We start from the raw sequence: 12,384 nt of genomic DNA on the forward strand, positions 1-12,384 counted from the left end.
TAAATAAAGGCACAAGAAGGCTGGGGGTACACATGGTTTTTGTACACACCTAGATCTTTGGCATATATGGATAATGATAGATAGTGCAACTTTAACAGAATACAACAAATATCTTAATATCTTTGAATGTCATAAACCACAAGCTGAAGTCAAATGAAATTAATAACTGAATGGTCAGAAACATCTTAAAAGGAGACCAAGACGAAAATAGAAAGGACTATATTATTTGTCTGTAGTATTACAGTGGATAGTTTTAAAAAGTTAACTCCAATTACATACAAATTTAACCAGAAAATATGAAGAACTCTTACCACCACCTTTCATAAAATCAGCTCTATATTAATGAGAAAACACAACAGCAAATGGTAAACCAACAGAGCTAATTAAATGACTGATAAATATGTGAGCAAAATGCTAACAAAGCTGATTTATCAATGAATGAAATTATTAAAGAATATGACTATGATATTTATTCCATGTATGCAAACTGTTTGTCACAAGGAAACCAATCACACTAGACCACATCGAGAAGATATTACTGAAGTATATTAATTGATCTAAAGCAGTTATTTAACAAATTACAATTACAGAGAAGCTACTTGTGACTTGGAAGTTGTAAAGGGAGTCTCATTAATATTCAATAAAAAACAATTTACAAGTGTTAGAAAGATCCTGAAATTTACCAAATGCACAATGCCTTTCCTTTACCAAATTTATGTATGGAATAAGGACAACTGAAGAATGAGACTCTATAAGATGAGAAGCTACCTGTCAGTCATGGTGTGAACTCCAGCCTTCCAACTTTCATAAGTCAGCACCCATTCTAGGACAAGCTTTCCACAATGCAGGTGCCTTTGAGTTAACAATTTTCTTTTAATGGACCACTTACATCTGCTTCTACAATTAACGTCAATAAGCTCATTAGTTCACTGAGACAGACTTTGGTAGTATTCTTCTTTTGGTCTATCATCAGTTTACTATATTGGGTAAGCAGACATCTGTTCACACTTACCCAAGAAGTATAAGACAATATTCAATTGAAATCATACCAACTACTGTAAATCTTTGTCTTTTAAATTTTCAATTCAATTTTTGTATATCTGAGTGAAACTCTTTATTGAGGAAAAGTGTGATTTGGATAATATTTTTGGATATGTAAAAAGGCTCACATTAACTTTTCAAATATGTGTATATTAATCTTTACATGGAATTTATTATTTAGCCTAGAAAACATTATATTCAATTAATAAGAAGCTATTATGTAGACTGATATTTCCCATTCTTTCCAGGAACCATCGAATCATAATAGAACCTCATAAATATGCATTTTTCCAAAGAGACCATCTCGATAGTGCATTCTCTGTGGTCACATAGAATACTATAAGCCCTTAGAAAGGGCCATGGTAAAAACTTGGTGGAAACCTGTTATTAGCATAATTATACTTATCCTGAAGTTCTTAAGTAGAAGATTGAATAAAGCATATCTGATGGTCCATTAACCACTCCAGCAATTTTACTGCAACGCAGAGGTCTCTTTTCAAAGAGCCTTAAAAATGGAACTCATGAAAAGATGAGTTCAAAGAAATTTCATATTTGGGGGGAATACATTTCTGCATTTTATCATTTTATAAGTAAATTGGTTTTATTCATTTTTCTCTCTCCCCTTCCATTTTATTGAAACACTGTAAATCTGCATGCTAACGATCTTCAGTTATATAGATGATAGAATGAGACCACTTTTGACAAACAAATAACAGAAGTAGCTGATAAATACCATCACCCATTATATTCTATTTGCTGTTCTCAAAGACTGACCTTATATGAAGACTTTCAGAGATATGTTATCATAAGGAGCCTAATAAAATGCTAAAAGCAGTCCTTGAGAGAAAACACGATTATGGAAATATATCTTTGTACATTTTAAAAATCTCAAACCGTTATAAATTCAGGTTGAAGTTGTACAGAGCTATGAATTACCATTATCCTTGGATCTGCTGAATTTTAAAAGCTGATCCACTTTCAAAGTACCAAAGACAACAGTCATTGAATGTTTAAGACATTTTCTTGTCTGCAATTTGTCATTAATAGTTAATTCTTAACTGTAGTAATTTTCTTCCAAGAAATGTTGCTTTATTTTTTTTTCTGGCAGTACCTTCAAGCACTCATGTCTCTGTGATGAGCTCTCAGCTTCTTTCATACTGCTCAGAATTCCTTAATTCACAGTGCTAGCACAAAATATTACGTGTTTACCAAATATCGCTAAGTTGATAAAAAATACATTTGCTTCAGGGAACAATAGAGTTGTTTTGAAGGAGAAATAGAGAGATGATCTAAGACAAGCGGCTGCGAGTACTGCTAGGAAAGAAAATTTATATTTTAAGTGACTGAAAGCATTTACTTAAGACAAAGAAATTAGAAGATGGAGCACTAAAAAAACCACTGACTTCAATTTCTATCCTAGTCCCAAGTCAAGATTAGTGGAACTAAATATTTCTATATCTACTTCCTGTACTAGGTAGCATCTCAGGATATGTTTTAGAAACGAGTGATCTTAATTCTTGAAGTATGATTGAGAGGTCTACATATTTGCTTATTAAAAAGATTTAAATGCAACATCTTGATTAAACATGTATTAATGAAATGTATGTGATAAAAAACAAAAGAAGCTGAGTATTCATTCTTCTGTTGGAGGACATCTGGGTTCTTTCCAGCTTCTGGCTATTAAAAATAAGGCTGCTATGAGCATAGTAGAGCATGTGTCCTTGTTATACGTTGGAGCATCTTTCCAGTATATGCCCAGGAGAGGTATAGCTGAGTCCTCAGGTATTACTATGTCCAATTTTCTGAGGAACCACCAGACTGATTTTCAGAGTGGCTATACAAGCTTGCAATCCCTCCAACAAAAGAGGAGTGTTCCTCTTTCTCCACATCCTCACCAGCCTCTGCTGTCACCTGAGCTTTTTACCTTAGCCATTCTCTGATTGGCGTTAGTTGGAATCTCAGAGTCGTTTTGATTTGCATTTCCTTGATGGCTAAGGAACATTTCTTTAAATGCTTCTCAGCCATTCAAGATTTCTCAGTTGTGAAATCTTTGTTCAGGTCTATATCCCATTTTAATTTTTTTGATTGGGTTGTTTGATTTCTTGGTGGTGAGCTTCTTGAATTCTTTATATATTTTGGATGTTAGCCCTCTATCAGATGTGGGGTTTGTAAAGACTTTTCCCAATCTGTAGGTTGGTGTCCTTTGCTTTACAGAAGCTTTCAAGATTCATGAGGTCCTATTTATCAATTCTTGATCTTAGAGCGCCCTGAAAGGCCCAGAGAGCAGCTGAAAGAGTCAGATGCAGATATTTACACTCAAACAATGTAGAGAATTTTTTGACCACTCTGGTTGAATTTGGGAAAAGCTGAAAGAAGTGAGGAAGAGGGTGACCCTATAGAAAAACTAGCAGTCTCAACTAACCTGGAACGGATTCTCTCAGACACTGAGCCAACAACTAGGCAGTATACCAGCTAATATGAGGTCCCGAATGCATACACAACAAAGGACTTCTGGTTCTGCACTTAGTCAAAGATGCACCTAACCCTGGAGAGGCTTGGAGTCCCAGGGACTGGGGAAGTCTTAAGGGGTTGGAGGTTTGGGGTGGGTGGAACATACTTGTAAAGATAGGTTAGGGGGGAGGCAGTGTGGAATGTGGAACAGTTGGAGGGTGGACCAAGAGGTGAATAAAGCCCAGACTGTAAAAAGAGAATAAAGAATAAACTTAAAAATATTCAAATAATGTGTATCTAAGTTTGACTATATGACATCAACAGGCTTACCCACAAATATATTGTATCAAGTTTATACACAAAGAAAACATAAAATGATGAATGCTAAAGTGGCAAACATGAGTTCTCATTTCATGATGAAAATATGCTGTATTGCACCTAAAGCAGAAATACAAAATGCAGATTTAAAACCACAACCTCCCAAAAGGTCAGATGCCAGCATATCTGGCACAGCATACATAACACTAGGTAATCAGTCCAGGTTCAGATTTAAATGGGATCATGCAACCTAACACATGTCAAGTGCAACATCAATAATTTTTATAGAGTTCAAGATAAAATATGAAGTGAACCATTTTGAATAATAATATAAATTGAAGCCCAGGCATTCAAATTACCTTTAGTTTTCAGTTTTGCATACTGCAAACCTAATTGAGCAAATAATATATTTACAAGTCACCCAATACAAATAAAATATTTATAGGAGTTCATAGCTCTCAAACTTTAAATACTTGCCAGCTTCGTGGGACATTCAGTTTTCTCGGTAATTGCCTCCTGACTAATTTTCATTAATAAATTCGAGGTCAGGATTGAGAGAAGATTGTGGGATTGTGGAGAAGGTAGGTTTATGAGATGAGATTTTTCAGGGTCAATTTAATCTCAGGACTTATATTTTAATTTTTAGGTGTTAGGTAAATACAATGGTGTTTTTAATGGCTTTATTTTGAGTTATAAGAAGGAAATTAATGTGTAATGAACTACTAGACATGCAAAGAGCTATTAATTAGATGATGATTTAATGTGCTAAGGCACAGAACTGGGGCAAACTGAGAAGGGAAACAGAGTCTTGTGTATCTCAGGCTTTGTAATTCATCATTCAATGTCTGCAAGTATTCTGAATCAGTGCAGAACTGCTGATAATGGTTAAGATGACAGGTATATTTTCCTTTTATAGCATGATATACATATATCATATATATATGTGTATATATATATGTATATATATATATATATATATATAAATCCAGTTTGTTTTACCACACATTATTGTCTGTTTTTCTTATATGAAGAGTTTTAATTCACTCTAAAACCATAACGTATTGCTAATAGCTTTAGCATTTTAAGTGGTGAAGTAACTAGTTAAGATTGTGTTGAGTGTTGAAAGATAATTCTTCATTCCATAAAATGAATACAACTGGAAAGACAAATCCAAGGCATTTACATATTCATAATATGAGGTAGTTTAGGACAGAGATAAATGATGTTAGCCTGTGAGAAAGGACAATGAAGGATAGAAAAAGAGAGGCAATTTGAATCACGGTTTGAAGGTATACTTGAATAAGCATGTGATGGATTGGGTGCAGAGTCAAATGGAGAAAGAATTAATAATTAAATAATGATGCTTGATTTCTGATGTGGGGAACATTATTATTACAAAGTGGCCAGTGTGAATTAATAAAAATACTAACTATAAACATATTTTGAAACAGAATAAGCTTGTTGAATATTACCATTTTATATTACATTTAGAAATTTCTTCATAATATTCACCTATGAACTAGTAAACAATTTAATTAAACAAATATAAATTGGCTGCCATACACATGCATAGTCAAGAATACACACACACACACACACACACACACACACACACACACACACACAGACAGTCCACACACATCCAAAGAGAGATAGGAATTTCAAATAGAAAGTAGAGCATTGGCTCCTCAAAACTATGCACAAGTAAAGAGAAAATTTTTTTATTGACTAAATTTTATTGACTAAATTCAGAAGGGATAGGGTCTCCATTTTAAATTTGACTGCACTAATACTCTTGACTTTGAACTCATTTTTTTTCAAACAAGTTTTCCTAGGATTTTATTCTTTTTTCTTATTGTATGAAATAATGAGTTTAATTTTCACATTAATGGACGTGCTTCAGTCATGTTCAGGTCCATTCGCCTTTCTGGACTTACCTTCTCTCTCTCTCTCTCTGCATTTGAAAGAAAGCATGTAATACCAATATGACAGATATACTTACGGATTCTTTAAGGATCCACTATTTTTCTCTTTTTGGGCAGTTGCAATATATTACTTGACAACAAACTTAATTAGAAAAACACATTTACTTAAGCCAGTACCGTAAACATTTGTTATGACCTTACCATCAACTAGAATAGTTTCTATTTAACCCCTTTTAAGGATTGGAGATTACATAAAAGGTTCTTTGGAGAAATGTCAGCGATTGCTAAGAAAACGGCGTTCCATCTGTATATAAGTGTAAACATAAACATGCAGAAAGAAAGGAAGGAAAATTTAAGAACCTAGGAAAAATACATAAGAATTGAAAAGAGGATTTAAAAAAGGAGAAGAAGAAAAATAATAGAATTTGTGAGTGGAATTGTTGGCTGAGGTGTATGCTGCATAGATTTATGTCAATTTGACTCAAGCTAAAGTCATCTAAAATGTTCTCATAAGATCAAGCTGTAGGCAAGGCTGTAGGATATTTTCATTCTTAGTGGTTGATGCTGATATACTTAGCCCATTATGTTCGCCATTTCTGGGCTGGTGGTCCTGGGTTCTATAAGAAGCAGGCTGTCCCCTAATTCAACCACGGAGGTCACCAGCTTCTGCCCATTGGTTGAGGATAAATCATCACACTCAGTTGCTTGTTGAGCCTTTTGGAAGGCAATCATGATAAGCTGTTTGTAAGCATACCATAGCATCAGTAATAGTGTCAGGCCTTGGGTATCCCCTTGAACTGGATCCTAAAAAGATTAAATGATAAATTAAAAAAAAAAGAAAATTTAAAAGCCTGTTAATAAATTTGAAATTTTATGCAAACTAAAAAAAGAAGCAAGCTGTTTAAGCCTTGAGAAGCAAGCCAGTAACCAAAACCCTTCCATACCCTCTGCACTAGCTCTTGCTTCAAGGTTCCTGTCCTATTTGAGTCATTGTCCTAACTTCCTTTGATGACAAAGAGTGATATGGAAATGTAAAGCAAATAAAACTTTTATGTCCCAACTTGCTTTTTGGTCACGGCGTTTCGTTGAAGCAATAGAAACCCTAACTAAGACACGTGCAAAAGTGAATTTCTAAAATTCTCATATGATGAAAGATATATTAAGAATTACACAGATTCAGTGTGGAGTAGAAATCTCATTACTTTAAAGTAGGTTTATTACCATATAGTGGTTGCACATTTTATTTTATGAGCAAAAACCATGTCTATGTGAAATAAAATAAAGTGGAAATCATCAGAACACATAAGCACTGAAGTTTACATTGTGACTGATAAACACTTACCGCTCTAGATCTACATTTGACACTTTCACTTTCATATAAATACTAAGTGGCAATATTGCTGTGGAAAGAATTTATCCTAGTCCATCAGCAATAAAGCAGTCTTGAGGTAGCATAAGTAAATATGTACAAATAGCAAATGTATTATTGCTACTGTCTTCTGTGCTTCGCTTGGCAAAGGAAACTATTCTTCTATATTCTACATGATCATATCTATTACTCTTTTGGTTCATATTTATACATAAACACTTTATATCCAAATTTTATTGCATATTTGTTGATGAACAAGAAGAGGTCAGCTAAAAATAATACAAAATGAGAAGAAAATGAACATGTTACCTGATGAAGAAAAATCCAGATAATACACAAGTATACGAAAGTATTCATCAAAACTTTCATGAGACAACTTCACCTAAGGAGAATTTTACTTAAATAATAAAATTTTATAATATACATAAATGTGGTGGGTGGCACCACCAGTTGGTTTATTAGTATGGTTCTCGATGACTGATACATAATTTTGTACATTTAGTCACATATTCTGTGTATTAGCTGAAGAGAACTTGAAGTCAGTGAGTACAAGAACCTTGAGAATATCCAGACAGTATGTAAGTACAAGGTGTGACACTGAACACGATGGTCATAGAAATAACAAATTAATAACAGTCAACTCGACCAAATCTAGGTTGGTCTTATGATCTGATTAAATGCTTTTATTAAGGTACTGAAATTGTCCTTACCTGATTCCCAGAAACTGACAGCAAGACACTATTGCTGTAGTCACCACACACTTCAGACACCAAGCTTGGAGAAATCAACCTTAATTTTACTGGTGAGCCTTCTTCTTGAGGATTAGTTCTCAAAGAACTGGAAGTTGCTATGCAACATTGACACAAGTATAGGAAGCAACGTTCCTACCCATCAATCAAAACTGAAAACCATGACAAGACCAGGCCTCTATGATAGCTAAAGTGCCCAGTTTCTTATGGATAGTAATATCTTGGGAGAAATCAACAGCTATCTAATTGGGCTTAAGTCCTACTCAGTAGGGATAAATTTATTTCTGATTCTATTAATATATCAAAATATTTTTGTCTAGAGAAGTCATATACATTAATAGAGAGCTAATAACCCAAATTAAAATAGTTTGCTATATTACTCTGAGTTTACTTTTATATACACTATTTATATAGCTTTCATCACTCATCTAAGAGGCTTGTACTTGCAACAGCTGGACACTATAAGAGAAATCCATATTCGCTCAGAATGTAGAGAGTAAATTGCACAACTCCAAGTGCATCTCAAAACTCAGGTTGCATCACTGAAAAGGAAGAGGAATGGTTATAAAAACTGGAACTTGTCAAAGGCTTTTTCAGCATCTAATGAGATCATCAAGTGGTTTATTTCTTTGAGGTTGTTTATATAAAGGATTATATTGATGGATTTCAGCATATTGAACCATCCCTGCATTCCTGAAATGAAGTCTTCTTGATGATGGTGGATGATCATTTTGATGTGTTCTTGGAGTCAGTTTGGGAGAATTTTATTGAACACTTTTGCATTGACACTCATAAGGGAAATTGGTCTGTAGTCCGATTTCTCTGATGGGTCTTTTTGTGGTATAGGTATCAGTGTAACTTCGGCTTCATAGAACAAATTGCGTAGTATTCCTTTTGTTTCTATTTTATGGAATAGTTTGAGGAATACTGGTATTAAGTTTTCTTTGAAGGTCTAATAGAATTCTGCACTAAAATCCGGTTCTGGGCATTTTTATTTTTTTGGTTGGGAGACTTCTAATGAATGCTTCTATTTCCTTGGGGATTATGGGGCGGTTTAGATGGGTTATTTTATCCTAATTTAACTTTAAAACCTGGTATCTATCTAGAAAATCTTCCATTTCATCCAGGTTTTCCAGTTCTGTTGAGTATAGACTTATAAAATAGGATCTGATTTTTTTTCAATTTTCTCAGTTTCTGTACTTATATCTCCACTATTTTTTTAAATTAACTTGAGTATTTCTTATTTACATTTCGAGTGTTATTCCCTTTCCCGGTTTCCGGGCAAACATCACCCTAATCCCTACCCCTCCCCTTCTCTATGGGTGTTTCCCCCCATCCCCCCCCATTGCCGCCCTCCCCCCAATAATCTAGTTCACTCGGGGTTCAGTCTTAGAAGGACCCAGGGCTTCTCCTTCCACTGGTGATCTTACTAGGATATTCATTGCTTCCTATGAGGTCAGGATCCAGGGTCAGTCCATGGATAGTCTTTAGGTAGTGGCTTAGTCCCTGGAATCTCTGGTTGCTTGGCATTGTTGTACATATGGGGTCCCCCTTCAAGCTCTTCCAGTTCTTTCTCTGATCCCTTCAACGGGGGTCCTATTCTCAGTTCAGTGGTTTGCTGCTGGCATTCGCCTCTGTATTTGCTGTATTCTGGCTGTGTCTCTCAGGAGAGATCTACATCCAGCTCCTGTCGGCCTGCACTTCTTTGCTTCATCCATCTTGTCTAATTGGATGGCTGTATATGTATGGGCCACATGTGGGGCAGGCTCTGAATGGGTGTTCCTTCTGTCTCTGTTATAATCTTTGCTTCTCTATTCCCTGCCAAGGGTATTCTTGTTCCCCTTTTAAAGAAGGAGTGAAGCATTAACATTTTGATCATCTGTCTTGAGTTTCATTTGTTCTAGGCATCTAGGGTAATTCAAGCATTTGGGCTAATAGCCACTTATCAGTGTGTGCATACCATGTGTGTTTTTCTGTGATTGGGTTACCTCACTCAGGATGATATTTTCCAGTTCCAACCATTTGCCTACGAATTTCATAAAGTCATTGTTTTTGATAGCTGAATAATATTCCATTTTGTAGATGTACCACATTTTCTGTATCCATTCCTCTGTTGAAGGGCATCTGGGTTCTTTCCAGCTCTGGCTATTATAAATAAGGCCGCTATGAACATAGTGGAGCACGTGTCTTTTTTATATGTTGGGGCATCTTTTGGGTATATGCCCAAGAGAGGTCCAATTTTCTGAGGTACCTCCATACTGATTTCCAAAATGGTTTTACCAGTCTGCAATCCCACCAACAATGGAGGAGTGTTCCTCTTTCCCCACATCCTCGAAAGCATTTGCTGTCCCCTGAGTTTTTGATCTTAGCCATTCCCACTGGTGTGAGGTGAAATCTTAGGGTTGTTTTCATTTGCATTTCCCTTATGACTAAAGATGTTGAACATTTCTTTAGGTGTTTCTCAGCCATTTGGCATTCCTCAGCTGTGAATTCTTTGTTTAGCTCTGAACCCCATTTTTTAATAGGGTTTAACTTGAGTATTTCTTATTTACATATCGAATGTTATTCCCTTTCCCGGTTTCCGGGCAAACATCCTCCTAATCCCTCCCCATCCCCTTCTTTATGGGTGTTCCCCTCCCCATCCTCCCCCCATTGCCGCCCTCCCCCCAACAATCACGTTATATCTTCACTTTTATTCCTGATTTTGTTCACTTGAATATTGTTTCTGTGCCTTCTGGTTAGTCTGGCTAAGGGTTTATCTATCTTGTTGATTTTTCTAAAAGAACCAGCTGCTGGTTTCCTTGCTTGTTTGTACAACTCTTTCAGATTTTACTTGGTTGATTTCAGCACTGAGTTTGACTATTTCCTGCCATCTACTCCTCTTGGGTGTATTTGCTTCTTTTTGTTCTATAACAGATGAGCTTTTAAGCTGCAAGTGTATGCTCTCTCCAGTTTCTTTTTGGAGGCACTCAGAGCTATGAGTTTTCCTCTTAGCACTGCTTTACTTTTGTCTCATAAGTTTGGGTATGCTGTGCTTTCATTTTCATTTAATTTTAAAAGTATTTAATTTCTTTCTTTATTTCTTCAAATCATTGGTTTCTCTCTCTATGGTAATTGTGAGTTTTGCTGGGTATAGTAGCTTAGGCTGGCATTTTTGTTATCTTAGCATCTGTATTACATCTGTCCATGATCTTCTGACTTTTAGAGTCCCTGTTGAGAAGTCTGGTATAATTCTAATAGATCTGCCTTTATATATTACTTTACCTTTTTAACTTACTACTTTCAATATTCTTTCTTTCTTCTGTGCATTTGGCATTTTAATTATTATGTAACAAGAGCAATTTCTTTTCTGGTCCAATCTATTTGGTATTCTGTAGATATCCTGTATGTTTATGGGCATTTCTTTCTTTAGGTTAGCAAAGTTTTCTTCTATAATTTTGTTGAAGATGTTTGCTGGCCTTTGAGTTGGGAGTCTTAACTCTCTTCTATACTTACTATTCTCAAGTCCTGTCTTTTCCTTGTGTCCTGGATATTTTGAATATTTTAAGAGGGGAACTTTTTTTTTAATATTTTCTTTGACTGTTGTGTGGATGTCCTCTATTCTGTCTTCTTCCACTTAATTCTTTGTTCTGTCTCTTGTACTGTTGATGATGCTTGCCTCTGTGACGCCCACAGTACCCATAATACAACCTGCAGAACATATGGAGTATAGAGGATTGAAGACCCAGGTATGGAGTGGGGAACAGGACAATTGTGGTAGGTGGAGGGAAATGGGGACCAAGAAGGGAGAAGGGTGAGGGGGAAATAAGGGTGGCAGCATCAAGATCTGGAGGAGATGTGAGAGAAGTGCAGAGGTCCAGGGAATAAAACAAAAATATGTAGCAGGGAGGAGGAGGAAATTGGAATAGCCACCAGAGTGTCCCAGACACGAGGGAAACGCAAGATTCCCAGGACCCAAGGGGGGTGACATTATCTGAAATGCGTGGAGAATGGGGAGTTAGATCCTTTAGAGACTTCTTCCAACAGATAGGCAAAACTGCTGCTCTAGGGATGGGGATATCCACCCATCTCAAAATTTTTAAACCAGAAATGTTTCTGTCAAAAGGAAGAACAGGGACAAAAAATGGAACAGAAACTGAAAGAAGGGCCAGGCACTGCCCCACCTGGGGATCCATTATGTTTGCAGACACCAGACCCAACACTGTTGCTGTTCTCAAGAGGAGGTACTTGCTGACAGGAAACTAGTGTGGTGGATCCAGAGGAAATCTAGTCAGAACTGACTAATACAGATTTGAATCCTTGGAGCCAACCATCAGACAGAGTTCAGAAAACCTTGTTGGGAAGCTGGAAGACAGTTTGGAGGAGCGAAGGGTGACTGAAATTCCATTAGAAGAACAACACAGGCTGCTCTGACCACCCAGTTCTCCCAGAGTCTAGACCATCATCCAAGGAGTTTACCTGTAGGGATCCATGGGTCCAGATACATATGTAACAGAGAATGGCCTTGCCTGACAGCAATGGGAGTGGAGGC

Source organism: Rattus norvegicus, chromosome 15 (genome assembly GCF_021556685.1).
Source record: "Rattus norvegicus strain SHRSP/BbbUtx chromosome 15, alternate assembly SHRSP_T2T, whole genome shotgun sequence".
Taxonomy (NCBI): domain Eukaryota; kingdom Metazoa; phylum Chordata; class Mammalia; order Rodentia; family Muridae; genus Rattus; species Rattus norvegicus.